The 24,761-nt window shown below is 44.2% G+C and overlaps 2 long non-coding RNA genes, 1 other non-coding gene and 1 pseudogene across 3 annotated transcripts; 3 read left to right on the forward strand and 1 right to left on the reverse strand.

Moving 5' to 3' along the window:
* Nucleotides 1-747: 747 nt before the first annotated feature.
* On the reverse strand, nt 748-12,614 carry LOC125858453 (uncharacterized). Its single transcript, XR_007445747.1, has 2 exons — nt 12,499-12,614; nt 748-898 (listed from the first exon to the last, which is right to left on the reverse strand). It is a non-coding gene; the product is annotated as an uncharacterized LOC125858453 (long non-coding RNA).
* Nucleotides 2,758-3,851, forward strand: LOC125858450 (uncharacterized). The gene is made up of 2 exons (XR_007445743.1): nt 2,758-2,945; nt 3,712-3,851. It is a non-coding gene; the product is annotated as an uncharacterized LOC125858450 (long non-coding RNA).
* A 337-nt stretch (nt 12,615-12,951) lies between the features above and the next one.
* LOC125861066 (5.8S ribosomal RNA) lies at nt 12,952-13,106 on the forward strand. The gene has a single exon (XR_007445935.1). It is a non-coding gene; the product is annotated as a 5.8S ribosomal RNA (ribosomal RNA).
* Nucleotides 13,107-13,325: 219 nt separating this feature from the next.
* On the forward strand, nt 13,326-19,819 carry LOC125861065 (28S ribosomal RNA; annotated as a pseudogene).
* Nucleotides 19,820-24,761: the final 4,942 nt, after the last annotated feature.

The raw sequence follows: 24,761 nt of genomic DNA on the forward strand, positions 1-24,761 counted from the left end.
ATGCATGTTTTAAGGATTTTTATGCATGACTTCCATACTTGGTACTTTTTCTGTTAACCCCATATTTCTACATTTTCTATAAGTGTAGGGTTTGGAGATATTGGATTCCATCCTCATGGCTAGGACTATAGTAGATCAAGAAGAAGAAGATTGGTGAGTCTTCATAGTATTCGAGGGCTTGACCATATGTTCTTTATGTTTTTCTTTTATGCTTTAGACATTTTTGTAAGGGTCGTGTCCCTAAGATTGTATTCAAGAGTTTTATTCAAGTGTTATAGATGGTTTGAGACATTGTGTTATAGACTCTATCTCATTTTATAAAAGTCTTCGATTGTAAAGAAAAGTTTTAAATTCCACACTATTTTCCTATGTTCTTATGTTTATGATTATGATAAGGGCTTGTATGAGACCCCTTCGAGGTCGAGTATGCCGTGTTACGCCTAGGGGGTACCCCTGGGTCGTTACAAGGGCATCACCAAGAGTGGAGCCTGCGGCTTAATTTGACTCAACAAAGGGAAACTTACCATGTCCAGACATAGTAAGGATTGACAGACCGAGAGCTCTTTCTTGATTCTATGGGTGGTGGTAAATGGCGGTTCTGATTTGGTGGAGCGATTTATCTGGTTAATTTTGTTAACGAATGAGACCTCAGCCTGCTAACTAGCTATGCAGAGGTATACCTTCGAGGCCAACTTATTAGAGGGACTACAACTTTTTAGGCAGCGGAAGTTTGAGGCAATAGCAGGTCTGTGATGCCCTTAGATGTTCTGGGCCGCACACGTGCTACACTAATGTATTCAACGAGCTTATAGCCTTGGCCGACAGGCCCGGGTAATCTTTGAAATTTCATCGTGATGGGGATAGATCATTGCAATTGTTGTTCTTCAACGAGGAATTCCTAGTAAGCGCAAGTCATCAGCTTGCGTTGACTACGTCCATGCCCTTTGTACACATCGCCCGTCACTCCTACCAATTGAATGATTCGTGAAATGTTCTAATCACGGCGACGTGGGAGGTTTGCTGCCCACAACATCGCAAGAAGTCCATTGAACCTTTTTATTTAGAGGAAGGAGAATTCGTAAATAGTTTTCCGTAGGTGAACCTGTGGAAGGATCATTGTCGAAACTTGCAAAGCAGAACGACCCGCGAACATGTTTTAAATACTTGGGGGTGATGCACGCTCGTTGTGCGCCTCCCTCCCGTCCCCGGCGTGCGCGCTTGTGAGCTCGTTCGGGCGACCAACGAACCCCGGTGCGGAAAGCGCCAAGGAATACTAAAATTGACAGTCCTCCTCTTGAGCCCTATTCGCGAAGCGTGTGGGGGAGAGGGATGTGTGCTGCTCTTTAAACACAAAAACACGCCGACGACATCTGTGGGGTGACCGTGTGCTGCTTAGGGCATTTATCCCTACCTGTCTATATGCGTTTGGTGTGGAAACGACAGTGCTTTCGGGCGAATGACGAGTTCTAGAGCTCCTGTTACGACTAAATCTAGGTGTTGCACACACAGGGCATGTAAGGCCATGTACGGCCAGACACTATCTGTAGGCCAGCGAGGATGGTGTCCTTACAAGAACTTCAGTCTGTCTTCAACACCTTTGCAGTGATTAAATTCTCACCCCCAACGAAGGGGCACTACGATGGGGATTGCATTGGCGTTGCAATGAAGGCATCAGCGTCAGCGCACGACATCTAATGTCGGGCATCGGGCCAGGTGTTGGGAGTGCATCAATGAAGGAATTCACATACGGCGCATGAGTGGTATTCGGCTTATGTGGTAAGATTGGATCCTTGCTTCGAGCAACGACGTCTTAACCCGCATTCCATCTCGGTGGCGGATCAAGTGAAATCTAGGCTTGTTGGATGTCGATCTTCTGTGTTGCTTACCTAATGCGTAGGCATTACTCAGGTGCAATCGGTCACCTTTTCGCCCCTCGCATTCCATGTGCGGGGTGAACCCAAAAACTGCTCTCGTGTCCCACGCCTTCCTTGCTTCATCGTGCGATGGCATGGTCCGTGAGCGGCAGCTGGAATTCTGAAATTAGGTAGACGCAGTGGGAATGGGGCCTTCCCCGAGAGTTGAACAGCCAACTCAAAATATGTACAGACAAGGGGAATGCGACTGTTTATTTAAAACAAAGCATTGCGATAGTCCCAACGGATGTTTACGCAATGTAATTTTTGCCTAATTCTCTGAGTGTCAATGTGAAGAAATTCAACCAAACGCGGGTAAATGGCGGGAGTAACTATGACTCTCTTAAGGTAGCCAAATGCCTCATCATCTATTTAGTGACGCGCATGAATGGATTAACAAGATTCCCACTATCCCTATCTACTATCTAGCAAAACCACAGCAAAGGGAACGGCCTTAGCAGAATCAACGGGGAAAGAAGACCCTGTTGAGCTTGGTAGTCCGACTTTGTGAAATGACTTGAGTGGTATAGTATAAATGGGAATCGAAAGGCGAATGTGAAATACCATTACTTTTAACATTATTTTACTTATTTCGTGAATAGTAAGTGGGTCACTGCCCCTCTTTTTGGACCCAAGGCTCGCTTCGCGGGCCCATTCGAGTGGAAGCGAGTTTTGCTGGGGTGGCACATATGTTGAAAGATAACGCATGTATCCTAAGATGAGCTCAATGAGAACTGAAATCTCGTGTGGAACAGAAGGGTAAAAGATCATTTGATTGTGATTTCTAGTACGAATACGAACCATGAAAGCGTAGCCTATGGATCCTTTAGACCTTCGAAATTCCAAGCTAGAGGTGTCAGAAAAGCTACCATGGGGATAACTGCTTTGTGGCAGCCAAGCGTTCATAGCGACATAGCTTTTTGATCCTTCGATGTCGGCTCTTCCTATCATTGTGAAGCAGAATTCACAAAGTGTTGGATTGTTCACCGACCAATAGGGAACGTGAGCGGGGTTTAGACCGTCGTGAGACAGGTTAGTTTTACCCTACTGATGATAGTGTCGCAACAATAATTCAACCTAGTACAAGAAACATTATACTACTAACGTGCAGGTTTCCATCTCATGAGACACCGTAATGTGAACCCAACTACTAACGTGAAGGAACCCAACTCATATTCATATCCACTCGGTGCTAAGCATAATTCCTTTTATGAGTCATATTAAGTCTTTTCTTAAGTTAGGTTTATACAAGAATGCACTAGGCACTCAAACCAACATACATCATAATAGCACAAGATTCATTAGGGTGAGAATATCCTTCCAACCTTAGAATTATTAACATGTGAGTAAACCTTTCACATTATGTTTATAGTGTGTTAATGAGAATAACCTTTCATACAACACAACATTACTACCATAATCTTAACCTATCATGTGTAGTCATATCATATCGTACATAGTCATATCTTCATGGTCATGTACATTTCATGCATAATAGTATGTAAAGGTGCATATGAGAATTAGCCTTTCAATTGACACCATAGACACATCATATTCATGTTTATGCATGGAGTGTGNGTGGCCTAAGGATCTTTTAGACCTTCGAAATTCCAAGCTAGAGGTGTCAGAAAAGTTACCACAGGGATAACTGCCTTGTGGCAGCCAAGCGTTCATAGCGACATAGCTTTTTGATCCTTCGATGTCGGCTCCCTATCATTGTGAAGCAGAATTCACAAAGTGTTGGATTGTTCACCGACCAATAAGGAACGTGAGCGGGGTTTAGACCGTCGTGAGACAGGTTAGTTTTACCCTACTGATGATAGTGTCACAATAATAATTCAACCTAGTACGAGAGGAACCGTTGATTCACACAATTGGTCATCGCTCTAGGTTGAAAAGCTAGTGGCGCGAAGCTACCGTGTGCTGGATTATGACTGAATGCCTCTAAGTCAGAATCCGGGCTAGAAGCAACGCATGCGCCCGCCGTCCACTTGCCGACCCACAATAGAGGTCTTTGGCCCCCAAAGGCACATGTAATTGGCTAAGTCGCCGCGATGGAAGCATCACAGTGACAGCCTTGAAGTATAGTTTCCATCGAGCGATGGGTAGAATCCTCTACAGATGACTTAAATACACGAGGGGGTATTGTGAGTGGCAGAGTGGCCTTGCTGCCACGATTCATTGAGATTCAACCCTTTGTCGCTCAGATTCATCCCCCCCACCTACCCTCTTCCCCAATCTCAAATCCAATCATTTTTAACTTTTCAAATATGAAGTTTACGTATTGCTTGCATCCTTGGAAGGAAAAAAACCACTAAGTGTTGAAATATAAGTATGGAGAATAACATGGTGCGTGAAATTTACTAGTTTGCCGCTAAGTGTTGAACTATATGTTCTATGCCGATCAAACACTCGATCAATAAAGATGACCCATTGTGAGGTTTTTTGTGACATTGGATTCATTTCTCATGCCTAATGACATGTTAAGGGACTAATAATGATGTCTCTATAAGAGGTTTTTTGGGATGTCGGGGGCAATTCTAAAGCCAAGTAAGATGTCAAAGGTCATATGGGTCTATATAGGCAGCACATGCATTCCAAATCCGGGGACAGGCGGCATCAGCCAAGGCCTGCGTGCATCGGACAAGAGACGTCAGGAAATGGTAGACAACATTAGCCAAGGCCTGCACGCATCGAACGTACCATGTGCGCATCGGGCAAGCGACGACGGCCAACGGCAGGTGGCATCAGCCAAGGCCTGCACACATCAAATGTGGCATGTGTGCATCGGGCAAGCAACGTCGGCCAATGGCAGGTGGCATCAGCAAAGGCCTGCATGCATCGGACGTGGCATGTGCGCATCGAGCAAGCAATGTCAGCCAACGACAGGTAGAATCATCCCAATCCTGCACGCATTGGACGTGGCTTGTACACTTTGGCAGGGCAACATTGGCCATGTCCTACTCGCATCGACCAAGCGTCATCGGTCATGGCTTGAGCGCATCGGCCAGGCGACATTGGTCGTGGCATGCCCACATCGGTTGTGGCCTACGTGCATCAGCCAGACGACATAGGTCGTTGCCTGCCCATATAGGTAGTGGCCTACGCGCATAAGTTAGGTGAGATAGGGTGTGGCATTCGCGTATCAGCCAATCGATATAGGTCATAGACTGCCCGTATCGGCGGTGGCCTTTGCATATTGATCAACTGACGTCAAACCTGGTCTGCTTGCATCATCCGTGGCCTACACACAACGGTCAACTGACGTCGAACGTGGCCTGCTGGCATCGTCCGTGGCCTGCCAGCATCATTTGTGACCTACACATACTAGTCTACCAACGTCGAATGTGGCCTAGACCTATTGCCCGTGGCCTGCACAAATCAGTTAGCCGACGTCAGATGTCTCCTGCCCGTATCGTCCGTGGCCTGCACACAATGGTCAACCAACGTCGGACGTGGCTTGCCAGCTTCGTCCGTGGCTTGGGCATATCGGTTAATCGATGTCGGATGTGGCCTGCCAGCATCGTCCGTGTCCTATACTGTCATGACCCGGGCTAGCCCCTACACGTAACACGACGTACTTGACCCCAAAGGGGTCTCATACAAGCCCTTAACATACATCATTGCATAAAATATGGAAAATTAAAACTTTTTCTTCAACAATCGAAGCCACTTTTATAAAAATAGAAAGGAATCTACACACTGTCTCATTGGACATCTAGTATAATCAAATACTTAGACATATAGGGATACAACCCTAACAATAGTTCTATAATAAAACTACTAAAAGAAACTACTAAGAAAACTGCTACATAAGATGTTCGTACCCGAACTTCAGGACTCATCAACTAGCTTGAAGGATCACCTATTCCAAGCTTGAACCAAGGGTAGCATCTCCATAAGCCAACCCCCTACATTTGTAGAAAACATAGAAATATGGGTTAGCACAAGAATGTACTAAGTATGGTAGCTATGCATAAAAACATTTAAAACATGCTAGAAAGGGGACATTTTAGTTGGAACCATGCTTTGCACTTTTGAACATCATTCTTAAAAGAGTTGGAGAACATAAGTCATAAACAACTGACATATAGTTCATCAAAGCACAGGATAACAACATTACCATATGCATAGTCTCCAAACATAGTCATAATGCACATACCATCTATTACAAGACATAATACACATGCATAGTCACACATCAAGATCATAACATCATAATAGAACAACAACATAAGTAACCCTAAGCTCTACTTGTGCAATGCATATATAAGGTCCATACTCCTACCTATACTAAGTATCACTTCTATGCCGCCATGATCATACTTAACATAAGTTCATACTAACATATAAGCAACCCAAAGTAATACTAGTGCAATGCAAAGGTAAGATCCCATAACCCTACCAAATGCTAAGTATCACATTTAGATCACCAACAACATACATATCTTCCTTTTGATTCATTCAGAGCCAACATACACAAGTAAGGAGACATTCATAATCATAACTAGTAATAAGTAAGGTCAACCTTCACATTCATTCATATCACACATAAATAATTCATAAGTCTTGATTACATAAGAGGACCTAACCATAACCCCTCTTAAGGTCCACTTGTGCAATGTATGGGTGAAGTCTCATACCATCACTCATACTAAGTAGTACTTCTTAAAAAGTCATGATTAGAGTCCATGTTCTTATCTTAGCTCGTATTCGTATCATTTAGGGATAATAGCCTTAACCGACCTAGACCATGTGAGCTACATGGAATCCGGTGTTCTACTCCCACACCGAAAAGAGAGGTCCTACTTGCCTAAGGTAGAGCATACATAATAGCTTCTATGTGGATCCACTTGCTAATACGTACGGGGGCATGCAGTTATAGGATATGGAGATTGCTACTAGAAACATTATACTACTAACGTGTGGGTTTCCATCTCATCAGACACCGTAATGTGAACCCAACTACTAACGTGAAGGAACCTATCTCATATTCATATCCACTCGGTGCTAAGCATAATTCCTTTTATGAGTCATATTAAGTCTTTTCTTAAGTTAGGTTTATACAAGAATGCACTAGGCACTCAAACCAACATACATCATAATAGCACAAGATTCATTAGGGTGAGAATGTCCTTTCAACCTTAGAATCGTTAACATGTGAGTAAACCTTTCACATTATATTTATAGTGTATTAATGAGAAGAACCTTTCATACAACACAACATTACTACCATAATCTTAACTTATCATGTGTAGTCATATCATATCATACATAATCATATCATATCGTACATAGTCATATATTCATGGTCATGTACATTTCATGCATAATAGTATGTAAAGGTGCATATGAGAATTAGCCTTTCAATTGACACCATAGACACATCATATTCATGTTTATGCATGGAGTGTGAGTGTGTGCATGATTGTCCTCACAATGGCACAACAACAACAACAACATTAACATCATAGACACCTCCCTTTCTCAAGGAGGTCACAACATGTACATAATATCCAACTCATGCATAATTCACATATATTACATTTAAGGATCTTAGACCATATAAATCACATATCTAACATTCATTCCATAGACATGGATACATTCATCATTCAAGTAGGTCATTCATAGCATGTAGAGAATCATATACTCATATAGAGGGATATGTGGGTAGGGTCCTTCCACAATAGCACTACATACAATTCAACATACCAATACTACCATGATCATAACATGTCATTCGTATTCATAACGTATCATAATTAGTCATATCTAGGGTTGTAGGGAAGAGGGACCTTATTGACAAGTAAGCACCTCCACCATAAGTGGATCAATCCATTCATAGAAGAGATATATGATAAGTAAACTACTCCACTTCAAGTGGGTCAACAAATCATATAATATAAATTAATCATAACATACCTTCATAGATTTTTCTTCAAAGCCAAGAGTCAAGATCAAGTCTATCCTCTTAGATTTGGAACTTTAGGTAGAAGAACATCATAAACCAACAATATAACCAATATGATCATAATCAAATTAGTCTGGGTATAAAAAGATTCATCATGATCAATTCATGTCTAGGTGATCTAATCCAAGGCAATTAAACAGGAAGATCATCAATCCTAGAAGATCACTTCTAACCCCTTAATTTGCCTCTTTATGAGATAACCTAGATCATGTCAATTTCATCTTATACTCATAGGTTAATCAAGAATACAAGTATAATTATACTTATATCATGTAATTACATCATAAACAACTCTAATTCAATCAATTGAATCAACTTCTAACCACATTCTTTGTGTAGAGAAAAGCCATAGCTAGGGTTGGGGGAAAACTCATGGATTCTTTATATTTGAAGTTAAAATCATCTTAAATCAGTAATATAATCCATAACAAATTTAAATCAATCTTTTAGAACAACTTTGAAAGTAATCCATGGGATTGAGTTGAAACCCTAGCTTTTAAAGATTTCTAGAATTTGAATTGAAAGCTTTTGAGAGGGCTCCATGGGTGATAGCTACCCATGGATGAAAACCACCATACCTTAGGTGTAGAAACCCACGAAAATCCTAAGATAAATCCTCCATATTCAAGCCCCTAGGTTGGTTTCTTCAATGGTATTCTTGGACAGAAGAATTCGGAAGGGAATGGGAATTGGGTTTTTGATTTGGGGTCTTGACTTGTGGTGAATTAATGAACTAGTTTAGGGTCCTATAAGTTTATATAGGTCATTAATTAACCTCCTAACCTACCTCCCTTAACCCCTACTTAATTAACTAACCAAAACACTAACCCTCAACTTAATTAAAAACTGCCAAAACTGGCAGCACCTACGCCCCCTCCACCTACGGACCGTAGGTGGAGTTACTGAACGTGGATTGCTTCCGTGGTTTGGGTATGCAACTCTAAATGTTTGGCCTACCCGCATCATCCGTGGCCTGCACACAATGGTCAACCGACGTCGGTCGTGGCCAACCAGCATTCTCTGTGGCCTGCACACATCGGTCAGCAGACGTCGCACGTGGCCTGCCAAAATCAACCGTGTCCTACACAAACCGGTCTGCCAACGTCGAACGTGGCCTGCTTATATCAATCAATCGACTTTGGATGTGGCCTTCCCCCATTGTCTGTGGCCAGCACACAATGATCAACCGACGTCGGACGTGGCTTGCCAGCATCGTTCGTGGCCTGCACACATCGGTCTGCCGACGTCAGACGTGGCCTGCCAACGTCATCCGTCTCCTGCACACACCGGTTTGCCAATGTCAGACGTGGCCTGGCCGCAACGCCCGTGGCGTGCACACATCGGTCAGCCGACATTGGAGTGGCCTGTATCATCATTTATGGTTTGCACCCGTTAGACGAGTAACATTGCACGCGATGACATTGTCGAGGTCTAGTCGACAACATGTGTATGCCCATGCCGTATGAAAATCAAAAGAGTGTAAAATGCGCTTCATACATAATAACATACTCATCTATTTTCCATAATATATTCTCAACGTTTCCGCCTCACATGGTTTGTTCGTTCCAAACTTCTTTAATTTTACGATTCGTACGGTGTTGAAACATCTTTCATTTGTACAAATATGTACTCTATCATTAGTTTCACATGTTGAGAAGTGTTTTCGAGCATTTTCATTTCTTCCAACTTTTATTCATTTTTTTATAATTTATTTTTACGGTTTCTTATTTTTTAGGTCACATTTTAAAAATTAAAATTTATAAAATTGTTGGATTTGAGATTACTATATTTATTAGTGAATTTTCCGCGTTAATTTTATATTTTTTTGATATTTTTCCTATTTTTATTAATTTATTGCTAATTTTTCAGATTTTTTTGGTAAAAATAGAAAAATAAAAAAAAATTGTTTAAAACTAATTTTTTACATATATAAAAGTCATTTGTGGAAGCTAATGTGTGCATATCTGGGTTGTACATGTTCATTATGATTCTCTGGAAAAACGATGTCTACTCCTGTCATATGGTTTTTTTTTATTTTAAGCATATATAATGGGGGGTAGAGGTGTTGGAGGCAGACTGAGGTGACGGCAGGTGTACGTCATTGGCATCACGTGGGCTTAGTAGGCGTGCTGCGTGGGCGCTTGATGGCATGCATGGCTTGTGTGTGCTATGCCGTTGGGCGCCTACAAAAACATGTCGGCGACGTGTGTGGGGCGACTGTATGCCGCTTAGGGAATTTATATCGACCGGTTTATACTCGTTTGGTGTGGAAACGATAGTGATTTCGAGTGAGTGGTGAGTTCTAGAGCTACTGTTACGGTTAACTCTAGGGGCTACACGCATGGGACACGTAAGGCCATATATGGCCAGGCAGTATCGATAGGCCGATGAGGGCGGTGTTTGTACAAGAACTTCAGTCTACCTCCAACACCTTTGCAGTGATTAAATTCTCACCCTCGACGGAGGCGCGCAACGATGGGGATTGGATTAGCCTTGCAACGAAGGCATCAGTGTCGATACACGACATTTCATGTCGAGCGTTGGGGCGGTTGTTGGGCGTTCATCAATGAAGAAATTCACGTACGGTGCATAAGTGGTATTCGAGTTGTGTGGTTAGGTTGGATCCTTGCTTCAAGTAGTGAAAACCTAAGCCGCATTCCATCTCGGTGGCGGATCAAGCGCAATCTAGGCTTGTTGTCGATCTCATGTGTTGCATAACTTATGCGTATGCATTACTCATGTGCAATCGATTGCCTTTTTGCCCCTCCCATTCCAAGTGCGGGGTCAACCTAAAAGCCGCTCTCGTATCCTATGCCTTTTTTACTTCATTGTGCGATCGCGTGGTCTGCGAGTGGTGGCTCGAATTCTCGGATTCGATAGATGCTGTGGGCATGGGGCCTTCACCGTCTCCTATCTCTGTAAAACAAATGCTCTTTGCGAATGACGGTTGCGCTCGCCTTGGACCCGATCGTGCCCGAACGGGCGCGCCAGGATCATACGGCACGTGTGGTCATTGAGGAATGCTACTTGGTTGATCCTACTAGTAGTCATATGCTTGTCTCAAAGATTAAGCCATGTATATGTAAGTATAAACAAATTCATACTGTGAAACTACGAATGGCTCATTCAATCAGTTATAGTTTGTTTGATGGTATCTACTACTCGGATAACCATAGTAATAATAGAGCTAATACGTCCAAAAAAACACGACATGTGGAAGGGATGCATTTATTAGATAAAAGTTCGACGAAGGATCTACCCATTGTCGCGATGATTCATTATAACTTAACAGATCGCACGACCATCATGACGGCGACGCATCATTCAAATTTCTGCCCTATCAACTTTCGATGGTAGGATAGTGACCTATCGTGGTAGTGACAGGTGATGGAGAATTAGGGTTCGATTCCTGAGAGGGAGCTTGAGAAACAGCTACCACATCCAAGGAGGGCCGTAAGTGCGCAAATTACCCAATTCTGACACGGGGAGGTAGTGACAATAAATAACAGTACCGGGCTCTATGAGTTTGGTAATTAGAATGAGTACAATCTAAATCCCTTAACGAGGATCCATTGGAGGGCAAGTCAAGTGCTAGCAGTCGCAGTAATTCCAGCTCCAATAGAGTATATTTAAGTTGTTGTAGTTAAAAAGCTCGTAGTTGGACTTTGGGATGGGCCGGTCGGTCCGTCCTAGGCGTACACCGATCGTCTCGTCCTTTCTATTGGCGATGCGCTCCTAGCCTTAATTGGCTGGGTTGTGCCTCCGGCGCTTTTACTTTGAACAAAGTAAAGTGCTCAAAGCAAGCCTACGCTCTGTATACATTAGCATGGCATAAAATTATATGATTTTGGTCCTTTTACATTTGCCTTCGGGATCGAATTAATGATTAACAGGGACCGTCGGGGGCATTCCTATTTCATAGTCAAAGGTGAAATTTTTCGATTTATGAAAGACGAACAACTGCGAAAGCATTTGCCAAGGATGTTTTAACTAATCAAGAAGGAAAGTTGGGGGCTTAAAGACGATCATATACTATCCTAGTCTCAACCAAAAATGATGTCGACCAGGGATCGGCGGATGTTGCTTTTAGGACTCCGCCGGCACCTTATGAGAAATCAAAGTTTTCTGGTTTCTGGGGGGAGTATTATCGCAAGGCTGAAACTAAAAGGAATTGACGGAAGGGCACCACCATGAGTGGAGCCTGCGGCTTAATTTGACTAAACACAGGGAAACTTACCAGGTCCATACATAGTAAGGATTGACAAACTAAGAGCTCTTTCTTCATTCTATGGGTGGTGGTGCATGGCCCTTCTTAGTTGGTGCAGCGATTTGACTGGTTAATTCCATTAATGAACGAGACCACAACCTAATAACTATCTATGTGAAGGTATCCCTTCATGGCCAGCTTCTTAGAGGGACTAAAGCCTTTTAGGCTGCAGAAGTTTAAGGCAATAACAGGTTTGTGATGCCCTTAGATGTTCTGGGCCGGACACGTGCTACACGGATGTATTTAACGAGCTTATAGCCTTGGCCGACAGGCCTGGGTAATCTTTGAAATTTCATAGTGATGGGGATAGATCATTGCAATTGTTGGTCTTCAACGAGGAATACCTATTAAGCGCGAGTCATCAGCTCGCGTTGACTATGTACATGCCCTTTGTACACACCGCCCGTCGCTCCTACCGATTGAATGATTGGGTGAAATGTTTGGATTGCGGCGACATGGGTAGTTCGTTGCCCGCAATATTGCGAGTAGTCAATTGAACCTTATCATTTAGAGGAAGGAGAAGTCGTAACAAGGTTTCCGTAGTTGAACCTGCAAAAGGATCATTGTCGAAACCTGCAAAGCAGAATGACCAGCAAGCACGTTTTAAGTACTTGAGGGCGAAAAGCGCTCATCGTGCGCCTCCCTGTCGTCCCCCGCGTGCGAACTTTCACGCTCATTCGGGGGACCAAAGAAACCCGACGCAGAAAGTGCCAAGGAATAATAAAATTGACAGTCCTCCCCTTGCGCCCCATTCGCGTAGCGTGCGCGGGGACGTGTGTTGCTCTTTAAACACAAACAACTCTCGGCAACGAATATCTTAGCTCTCGTATTAATGAAGAACGTAGCAAAATGCGATACTTGGTGTGAATTGCAGAATCCCGTGAACCATCGACTCTTAGAATGCATGTTGCACACGAAGCCATAGGCCAAGGGCACTTTTTCCTGGGCGTCAAACATCGGGTCATCCCCCACATGCTGCAAGGCATAGCACGTGGCGAAAGTTGGCCTCCCGTGCTACTCGAGCGCGCGGCTGGCTTAAATGCGAGTCCACGTCGAAGGACTTCGCGGCAAGTGGTGGTTGAAACTCAACTCTCTCTTTTTGTTGCGGCTATAACCTGTCCTGTGTCCTGATTCCCAAACCCTCCAATCACCGACTAAATTGCTCTAACCGCGACCCCAGGTCAGGGGAGATTACCCGCTGAGTATAAGCATATCAATAAGCAGAGGAGAAGAAACTTACAAGGATTCCCTTAGTAACGGGGAGCTAATCGGGAACAACCCAACCTTAGAATCGGGTGACTCCGTCGTCCGAATTGTATTCTGGAGAAGCGTCCTCAGCGGAGGATCGGGCCCATGTCCCCTGGAAGAGGGGGTCAGAGAGGGTGACAGCCCCGTTGTCCCTGGACCCTACCACATGAGGCGCTGTCTACGAGTCGGGCAGTTTGGGAATGCAACCCAAATCGGGCGGTGAATTTCGTCCTAGGCTAAATACGAGTGAGAGACCGATAACGAAAAAGTACCAAGAGGGACAGATTAAAAGGACTTTGAAAAGAGAGTTAAAGAGTGCTTGAAATTATCGGGAGGGAAGCAGATGAAAGCTGGCGTTGCACCTTGGTTGGATGTGGAACGGTGACGACCTGGTCCGCCGATCGACTCGGGGCGTGGACTAGCGTGGATTAGGGGGTTGGCCAAAGCCTGAGCTCTTCATACGCCTGTGGAATGCCGTCTCCTTGATTTTCGTAGGAAGCGTGCGCTTCTGGCATGCTTCGACATCTGTGTGCTCTAGACACTGGCTGTGGGCTCCCTATTCGACCCGTCTGGAAACACGGACCAAGGAGTCTGACATGTGTCCGAGTCAACGGGCTAGTAAATTCGTAAGGTATAAGGAATTTGATTGGTGGGATCCTCCTGAGGGGTGCACCGCCGACCAACCTTGATCTTCTGAGAAGGGTTAGAGTGTGAGCATACCTGCTGGGACCCGAAAGATGGTTAACTATGCCTGAGCGGGGCGAAGCCAAAGCATACTCTAGTGGAGGCCCATTGTGATACTGACGTGCAAATCGTTCATCTGACTTGGGTATAGGGGCGAAAGACTAATTGAACCGTCTAGTAGCTAGTTCCCTTCGAAGTTTCCCTCAGAATAGATAGAGCTCGGGTACGAGTTCTATCGGGTAAAGCCAATGATTAGAGGCTTCATGGGGCAACACCCTAGTTCCAAACTGCACTCTAGACTGCTGATGAGGGATGAACCGAAAGCCGGCTTATGGTTCCAAACTGCACTCTAACCAAGATCCAACAAAGGGTGTTGGTCGATTAAGACAGTAGGAAGGTGGTCATCGAAGTTAAAATCCGCTAAGGAGTGTGTACCAACTCACCTGCCGAGTAAATTAGCCTCGAAAATGGATGGGCACTTAAACGCGCGACCTACACTTAGCCGTCGGGGCAAATGCCAGACCCCGATGAGTTAGAGGGAATAGCGGTCGCTACAAAACCTTGGGCATGAGCCTGTGCGGAGCAGCCGTCAGTGTAGATCTTGGTGGTAGTAGCAAATATCCAAATGAGGACTTTGAAGGCCGAAAAGGGGAAAGGTTCAATGTGAATGGCACTAGCACATAGGTTAGTCGATCCTATGGGTCGGGGGAACCCTGACAGATAGCACGTTTCACGCGTACTCCGAAAGGGAAGCGGGCTAAAATTCCTTAACCGGAATGTGGCGATTGACGACAACGTTAGGAAGTCGGCAAATATCGGTGGGAGCCTCGGGAAGAGTTGTCTTTTCTATTTAACAACATGCCCACCATGGAATCAGCTTGCCGGAAGTAGGGTCCAGTGGCTGGAAGAGCACCACACGTCACGTGGTGTTTGGTGCGCTCCCGGCGACCCTTGAAAATCTAGAGGACCTAATGCTGTCCATGCTCGGTCGTACTCATAACTGCATCAGGTCTCCAAGGTGAACAACCCATGGATGATGGAACAATGTAGGCAAGGAAAGTCGGCAAAATGGATCCGTAACTTCGTGAAAAGAATTGGCTCTGAGGGTTTGGCATGGGGGTCCTAGTACCGAACCCACTGGCTATCCGTGAACTGCATGAGCTGATCCCACGAAAATAGTGGGTCATCGTGTGCCGGCCGCTGGACGGACTGGAAACGGTTCCTTTGGGGGCCTTCCCTGGGAGTCAAACAGCCAACTCAGAACTGGTACAGACAAGGGGAATTCGACTATTTAATTAAAACAAAGCATTGCGATGGTCCCAACTGATGTTTACGCAATGTGATTTTTGTCCAGTGCTTTGAATGTCAAAGTGAAGAAATTCAACCATGCGGGGCTAAACGGCCGGAGTAAATAAGACTTTCTTAAGGTAGCCAAATGCCTCTTCATCTAATTAGTGATGTGTATGAATGTATTAATAAGATTCCCACTGTCCCTGTCTAATATCCAGCGAAACCACAGCCAAGGGAACATGTTTGGCAGAATCAGCGGGGAAAGAAGACCCTTTTAAGCTTGAGTATAGTTTGACTTTATGAAATGACTTGAGAGGTGTAGTATAAGTGGGAGCCGACAGGCGAAAGTGAAATACCACTACTTTTAACGTTATTTTACTTATTCCGTGAATCGGAAGAGGGGGACTACCCCTCTTTTTGGACCCAAGGCTTACTTTGCGGGTCGATCTGAGGGGAAGGCATTGTCAGTAGGGAGTTTGGCTAGGGTGGCACATCTGTTAAAAGATAACGCAGGTGTCCTAAGATGAGCTCAACGAAAATAGAAAAATTGGGTGGATCAAAAGGATAAAAGCTCGTTTGATTCTGATTTCCAGTACGAATACGTGTAACGACCCGAGAGCACCCCCTAGCTGTTACAGGCGTATTCGACCTCTCGGAAGTCTTATGCAGGCCTTAGCATTCATTCATCGCATTCGGTAATAAAAACCGTAAGGAATAAGAACACTTTTTAAAAACAAATCCATAATACTCATAAAGTCTTTCAAATGTAAAGAAGTAGAATCTCTAAGTCTCATGTACCATCTTAGACACGAATAGAACATTTTAGGGACACGGCCCTTTACATCAATAGCAAAAAATAAGTCTTATATAATGTCTAAGTGGAAATACTAGAAAGATAACAACTATGTCCTCGAATAAATGAGGACATACCAAGCTTCTTGAGAAGAGTCAATATCCCAAGCTTCCTCAAAAGATCTCTTCACTTCCCACCACCTACACTTATAACAATAGAGAAATATGGAGTTAGTACAATAAGTACTAAGTATGATGACCATGCAAGAAAACATGCACAACGGACATTTACAAGGAATGTATGCTTTTAAGACCTTCTTTAACAAACCTTTACAACCACAAGCATAAACCCACATTTCAAGTCACCATTCACAATTAAGACCATATTCACATCATTTACAACTTAATTAATTCAAGTGCACAATACTTAAACAAGAGAGTAAAGTAATTTCTTCATTACCATTTAAGCCTCTATCTGAAGTCACCCTAAGCCACACTTAAGTGAATAATGAAGTGATCGCCCATACAACCTCTTCATATACACCTAAGTGTTCCTAAGAGTTACCATAGACAAGGGTTTTATCAGTACATTACAACTCACTAAGTCAACATTCTTTATAAAACCATTTAAGAGACACACAAGCATTTAGGGGACAATCACATAATAGCCCTAAGGCTTAGGGAACTCACTTTAGCATCTTTTAAGCCTACTCGTGTCATGTGTAGATGGCATCCCATACTACTACCTACACGTTGTAGAACCTATCCAATACTAGAGTGCACATCCCACATGATGGAAATAGACATTAACCGACATAGACCACACTAGCAAGGTATGGAATCTAGAGTCTATCCTACTCCGTGGAGGTTGTTCTACTTGCCAAGGGTAGAACTAAAAGCAACCCATGTTGGCACATGGTTTAAGAGATGTCCAAGGATGTTAATTGCGCCCAATCTCATCCTCAACTAGGCCACCATCCTAACCACATCCACTCGGTGCTTAGCCTTGGTTTCCATAGAGTATTCAATCACATATGTACTAGAGAGGGTTCATTTTCTAGTTCAACCAACTCATAGTACCTCTTCCCAAGAAAGGCCCCATTTTTTAGTAATAGCCAGTTTAGGTTCATAAGGATAGCTCATTTGACTTTCTTAGATAAGGATTTTCATGTCGTTCCGGCTCCATCCATCTCTAAGTCTATCATTTCACTCAAGAAGGGAACATAGCCCTAAGGCCCATCCTTCAAGGTTATACATTCACATATAGGAACCTAGACTTACTCATGAAAAGGGTACCATGTTAGGTCCAGCCTAATCAAGACATAGTCTAAGAGTCCTCTTTTTACCATTCATGGAAAGGGCACCATTTCTTAGTTCTAGCCCACTTCACACATGCATGCATTCAAGACTTTAAGTAACAAGGAGAGACACTTTAGCCTACCAACCAAGTCACAACATTATCATTTAAGGATACTTCATAATCCAACATCATCTCATATATACATCATGAGAAAATTCTACTTTAGATCACAATGCTATCCACTTTACATAGGATCATCACAAGATCACATAAACTCATTCACATCGTACCTTCACACATATAGCTTCACATAAAACTTTACATATAGCTTCATATAGGACTTTACGTATAGCCTCATTTATATATATAACAATACAACAATATAATAACACTCATATATTGCCCTTCATGGCCTCAATTCCCAATAATACCACACAAGAATAAGATATAACACTTCCACCAAAGGTGGGTTCAACCTACCAACAACAATCAATTCCATAAAGAGAGTTCAAGCTTACTTACCATAATCAAAATCCATAGCCAAAATCATTAATACTTCACCCATAAGGCTTACCACCCTTAATTCATCCATTATCAACAATTAATCATAAATAAACATTTAAACAACACAAGAGATATCAATACAATTCACTTTACACATAATTCCATCGACTTTGAATTTATAGAAATAGACCCACTTCATAGCAAATTTAGGATTTTAGTGAAAACATGGATTCTTGAAGAAAGTTCATATAAAATCATCAATTCTACTTTAATTCACCAATATAATGTTTTTGGAAACAATTTATCAATGACCCCATGCTTAGAATAGAAATAAGGCTTTTTGTTCTTTGAAGACTTTTGAAACCCTTTTGAATAGACTCTTTGAAAGAAAGGATAATCAAGGATCAAGGGTCACCATACCTTAGACTTGATGAATCCCACGAAAATTTGATGAAGAAAGATTGAAATCTAAAACCCTAGGTTCCACTTCTCCTTCTTCCTTGAGTTGAGAGAGAAATATTAAGAGAGAAGAACTTTGGGATTTGATTTGGGAAAAGATAGTAAATGACTTGTTAAAAGACTTAAAACCTTATATATTTATCATATAAACCATTTAAAATCAACACAACATAATAAACAATTAAAATGAAATTACTTAAAAACCCTTCTCTTGAGGCAGCCCGTCAGGGACCACGCCCAACTAAACGGGTCGTGAGGGGCACCCCGGCTCGTGGTGGTGCCCGTGGTCCTTGAGGCAGTGAGCCTCCCTCACTTGCCAAGACCTCCAAGGCCAAGTCAAGTTCACGGAAGCTCCCACGATCCGTGGTCAACACCACAAGTCGTGGTGATGCTCGTGAACTTGGAGGCAGTAGCTTGATTAAAACGGCTTGCAAGCTTTGCCACCAGGTGACCTTCACGACCCCTTTTATGAGCCGTGGTCATGACCACTGGCCGTGAAGTGGTCTGTGGTCATGGGGCAGTAGCTTGGCCAAGGTTGAGCAAGCCTTGTCCCCTTGGTTTGGCACATGCCTCTTCCTTAAACCATCATTTAAAAACACCTTTTTAACATAGAGTCTAGCACGTGCCTTGACGTTGACTCACGAAACTCTTTTAAACACGACTCCGTACAACCATACTCTATCAAAACACATGTGAAGCTCTAGTTCTTCCTACTTTATTTTGAGGGGTGTTACAATACGAACCGTGAATGCGTGGTCTAACGATCTTTTAGACCTTCGGAATTCTAAGCTGGAGGTGTCAGAAAAGTTACCACAAGGATAACTAGTTTGTGGCAGCCAAGCTATATAGCGAAATTTATTTTTGATCCTTCGATGTCAACTCTTCCTATCATTGTGAAGCAAAATTCACCAAGTGTTGGATTGTTCACCCACCAATAGGGAACGTGAGCTGGGTTTAGACCATCGTGAGATAATTTAGTTTTACTGTACTAATTACAGTGTCGCAATAGTAATTAAACCTAGTAAGAGAGGAACCGTTGATTCACATAATTTGTCATCGCGCTTGGTTGAAAAGCCAGTGGCACGAAGCTACCATGTGTTGGATTATGACTGAACGCCTCTAAGTCAAAATTCGGGCAAGAAGCAACGCATGCGCCCGCCGTCCGCTTGCCGACCCGCAGTAGGGGCCTTTAGCCCCCAAGTGAACATTTTGTTGGCTAAGTCACCACGACGGAAGCGTCGCGGTGACCGCCTTGAAGTACAATTTCCATCGAGCGGTGGGTAGTTTCATTTGCAGAAAGCATAAATACGTGATGGGGTATTGTAAGTGGAAAAGTATCCTTGCTTCCACGATCCACTGAGATACAAGCTTTTGTCACTCTGATTCGTCCTCCCCACCTTCCCCCTCCCCCAACCTCAAATCCAACTATTTCTAACATTTCAAATGAGAGGTTTATGTCATGCTTGCATCCTTGAAAGGAAAAAAACCACTAACTGTTGAAATATAAGTTCCGAGAATAACATGGTCCATGAAATTTACTACTTTACTGCTATGTGTTGAACTATACGTTTTATGCCAATCAAACACTTGTTCAATAACGATGACTTCTTGCGAGGTTTTTTGTGACGTTAGGTTCATTTCTCATGTCTAATGACATGTTAAGGGACTAATAACGATATTGCTATAAGAGGTTTTTTGCGATGTCTGGGGCGATTCTAAATCCAAGTAAGATGTCAAAGGCCATATGTATCTATGTAGGCAACACGGGCATTCCACGTCTGGGGCTAGGTGAGATCAGCCAAATCCTGTACGCATCGAACAGGCGATGTCGTCCAACGGCATGCGGCATCAGTCAACGCCAACACGCATCGAAAGCGGCATGTGCGCATCGGTCAAGCAACACCAGCCAACAGCAGACATCATCAGCCAAGGCCTGCATGCATCAAACGTGTCATGTGCGCATCAGGCAAGAAACGTCGGCCAACGGCCGGTGGCATTAGTTAAGGCTAGCACGCATCAGACGTGGAATGTGCGCATCGAGAAAGCAACGTCGGCCAATGGCAGGCAGCATCAGCCAAGGCTTACATGTATCAGACGTAGCCTATGTCCATTGGCAAGGCGACATTGGCCGTGGCATGCGCACATCAGCCAGGTGTCATCAGCGATGGCCTGCGCGGATCGGCTAGGTGACGTAGGTTATGGCTTGCCCACATCGATTGTGGAATGTGCGCATCGGCCAGTCAACATAGGCCGTAGCCTGCCCACATCGGTCGTGGCTTGCACGAATAAGCCAGGCGAGTTAGGGTGTGGCATGCGTGCATCGACCAATCGACATAGGTAGTGGACTGCCTGCAGCAGTAGTGGCTTGTGCACATCGGTCAGCCGACGTCGGATGTGGCCTAGCAGCATCGTCTGTGGCCTGCTCCCATCGGCCAGCCGACGTAGGACGTGGCCTACCTGCATCATTCATGGGCTGCACACAATGGTCAACCGATGTCGGTCGTGGCCTACCAACATCATCTATGGCGTGCACACATCGGTCAGCCAACGTCGGAAGTGGCCTGCCAAAATCAACCGTGTTCTGCACACACCGGTATGCCGACGTCGAACGTGGCCTTCCTATAACGATCAACCGACATTAGACGCGGCCTTCCAGGATCATCCGTGGCCTGCACACACCGGTTTGCCAAAGTCAGACATGGCTTGCGAATGTCGTCTTATTAGTGATGTGCATGAATGTATTAACAAGATTCCCACTGTCCCTGTCTAATATACAGTGAAACCACAGCCAAGGGAACAGGCTTGGCAGAATCAGCGGGGAAAGAAGACCCTATTGAGCTTGAGTCTAGTCCGACTTTGTGAAATGACTTAAGAGGTGTAGTATAAGTGGGAGTCGAAAGGCGAAAGTGAAATACCACTACTTTTAATGTTATTTTACTATTTCGTGAATCAGAAGCGGGGGACTACCCTTATTTTTGGACCCAAGGCTCGCTTCGTGGGCCGATCTGAGGGGGAGACATTTTCAGGTGGGGAGCTTAGCTGGGGCGGCACATCTGTTAAAAGATAACGCAGGTGTCCTAAGATGAGCTCAACGAGAATAGAAAAATTGTGTTGATCAGAAGGATAAAAGCTCATTTGATTCTGATTTCCAGTACGAATACGAACCGTGAAAGCGTGGCCTAACGATCCATTAGACCTTCGTAATTCTAAGCTAGAGGTGTCATAAAAGTTACCACAAGGATAACTAGCTTGTGGCAGCCAAGCTATATAGTGAAGTTTATTTTTTATCCTTCGATGTCGGCACTTCCTATCATTGTGAAGCAAAATTCACCAAATGTTGGATTCTTCACCCACCAATAGGGAACGTGATCTGGGTTTAGACCATCGTGAGACATGTTAGTTTTACCCTACTGATGACAGTGTCGCAATAGTATTTTAACCTAGTAAGAGAGGAACCGTTGATTCACATAATTGGTCATCGCGCTTGGTTAAAAAGCCAGTGGCGTGAAGCTACCGTATGCTGGAATATGAATGAATGCCTCTAAGTCAGAATCCAGTCAAGAAGCGACGCATGCGTCCGTCGTCCGCTTGCCGACCCGCAGTAGGCGCCATTAGCCCCCAAGGGAACGTTTTGTTGGCTAAGTCACCGCGACAGAAGCGTCGCGGTGACTTCCTTGAACTACAATTTCCATTGAGCGGTGGGTAGAATCCTTTGCAAAAGACATAAATACGTGACGGGGTATTGTAAGTGGAAGAGTGGCCTTGCTACCACGATCCACTGAGATACAATCTTTTGTCACTCCGATTCCACCTCCCCACCTTCCTCCTCCCCCAACCTCAAATCCAATCATTTTTAACATTTCAAATGAGAGGTTCATGTTATGCTTGCATCCTTGGAACGAAAAAAACCACTAATTGTTGAAATATAAGTTCGACAATAACATGGTCCGTGAAATTTACTACTTTGCTGCTATGTGTTGACCTATACGTTTTATGCCGATCAAACACTTGTTCAATAACGATGACTTATTGTGAAGTTTTTCATGACGTTGGTTTCATTTCTCATGTATAATGACATGTTAAGGGACTAACAACAATGTCGCTATAAGAGGTATTTCACGATGTCTGGGTGATTCTAAATCCAAGTAAGATGTCAAGGGCCATATGGGTGTATGTAGGCAGTACGGGCATTCCACGTTCAGGGATAGGCGAGATCAGCCAAAGCTTATGCGCATCGGACAAGCTACGTCGGCCAACGATAGGCAGCATTAGCCAAGGCCTGCACGCATTTGTCGTGGCATGTGCTCATCGGGCAAGTGACATCAGCCAAGGGTAGGCGACATCAGCCAAGGCTGCAAGCATTAGACGTGTCATGTGCGCATCAGGCAAGAAATGTCGTCCAACGACAGGCGGCATCAGTCAAGGCCAGCGCGCATCGGGCAACGACAGGCAGCATCTTCCAAAGCCTACACATATCGAACGTGGCCTGTGCGCATCGACTAGTCGTGGCTTGCGCACATCGGCCAGGTATTATCAACGATGGCCTACGCGCATCGGCTAGGCGACATAGGCCGTGGCTTGTCCAGATCGTTTGTGGCCTGTGTGCATCGGCCAGGCAACATAAGCCGTAGCTTGCCCACATCGGTCGTGGCCTACGCGCATAAGCCAGGCGAGATAGGGTGTGGCATGCGTGCATCAACCAATCGACATAGGTAGTGGACTGCCCGCAACAGCCATGGCTTGTGCACATCGGCCAGTCGACGTCGGACGTGGCCTGGCCGCATCATCCGTGTCCTACTCACATCGGCCAATCGACGAAGGATGTGGCCTACCCGCATCATCCATGGCCTGCACATAATGGTCAACCGACGTCGGTCGTGGCCTACCAGCTTCTTTCGTGGCCTGCACACATCGATCAACCGAAGTCGCACGTGGCCTGCCAAAATAAATTGTGTCCTGCACACACCGATCTGCCGACGTCGGATGTGGCCTTTCCCCATTGTCCAAGGCCTGTACACAATGATTAGTCGACGTCAGACGTGGCCTACCAGCATCGTCCGTGGCCTGCACACATCGGTCTGCCGACGTCTGACGTGGCCTGCCAGCATCGTCCGTGTTCTGCACTCACCGGTTTGCCAACGTCAGACGTGGCCAGGCGGTAACGCCCGTGAAGTGCACACATCAGTCAGCCGACGTTGGACGTGGCCTGCCCGCATCGTCTGTGGTTTGTACTCGTTAGACGAGCGACATCACACGCGACAACATTGTCGAGGTCTAGTCGATAACATGTGGATGCCCATGCCATACGAAAATGAATAGAGTGTGAAACGCCCTTCATACATAACAACATACTCATCTATTTTACATCATATATTCTCAATGTTTCCACCTCACGTGGTTCGTTCGTACCAAAGTTCTTTACTTTTACGATTTGTACGATGTTGAAACATTTTTTATTTGTACAAATATGTACTCTATCATTAGTTTCACAAGTTGAGAAGTGTTTTCGAGCATTTTCATATCTTCCAACTTTTATTCATCTTTTTATAATTTATTTTTACGGTTTCTTATTTTTTACGTCACATTTAAAAAATTAAATTTATAAAATTGTTGGATTTGAGGTTACTATATTTATTAGTGAATTTTTTGTGTTAATTTTATATTTTTTTCATATTTTTCCTATTTTTATTAATTTGTTACCAATTTTTCAAATTTTTTTGGAAAATTTAAAATAAAAAAAATTGTTTAAAACTATTTTTTTATATATAAAAAAGTCATTTGTGGAATCTAATGTGTGCATATTTGGGTTGTACATGTTCATTATGATTCTCTGGAAAAATGATGTCTACTCCTGTCACATGGGTTTTTTTAATTTTAAGCTTATATAAGGGGGGTAGAGGTGTTGGAGGCAGACTGAGGTGATGACAGGCATACGTCATGGGCGTCCTGTGGGCTTAGTAGGCGTGCTGCGTGGGCGCTTGATGGCATGCATGGCTTGTGTGTGCTACGCTGTTGGGCGCCTACAAAAACACGTCGGCGATGTCTGTGGGATGAATGTATGACGCTTAGGGCATTTAAATTGACCGGTTGATACTCGTTTGGTGTGGAAACGGCAGTGATTTCGGACGAGTGGCGAGTTCTAGAGCTCCTGTTATGCCTAACTCTAGGCGCTACACACATTGGGCACGTAAGGCCATGTACGACCAGACACTATTGATAGGCCGGCGAGGACGGTGTTCGTGAAAGAACTTCAGTCTGCCTCCAACACCTTTGCAATGATTAAATTCTCACCCCCGACGGAGGCATGCAACGACGGGGATTGGATTAGCC

This window comes from Solanum stenotomum, chromosome 3 (assembly GCF_019186545.1).
Source record: "Solanum stenotomum isolate F172 chromosome 3, ASM1918654v1, whole genome shotgun sequence".
Taxonomy (NCBI): Eukaryota; Viridiplantae; Streptophyta; class Magnoliopsida; order Solanales; family Solanaceae; genus Solanum; species Solanum stenotomum.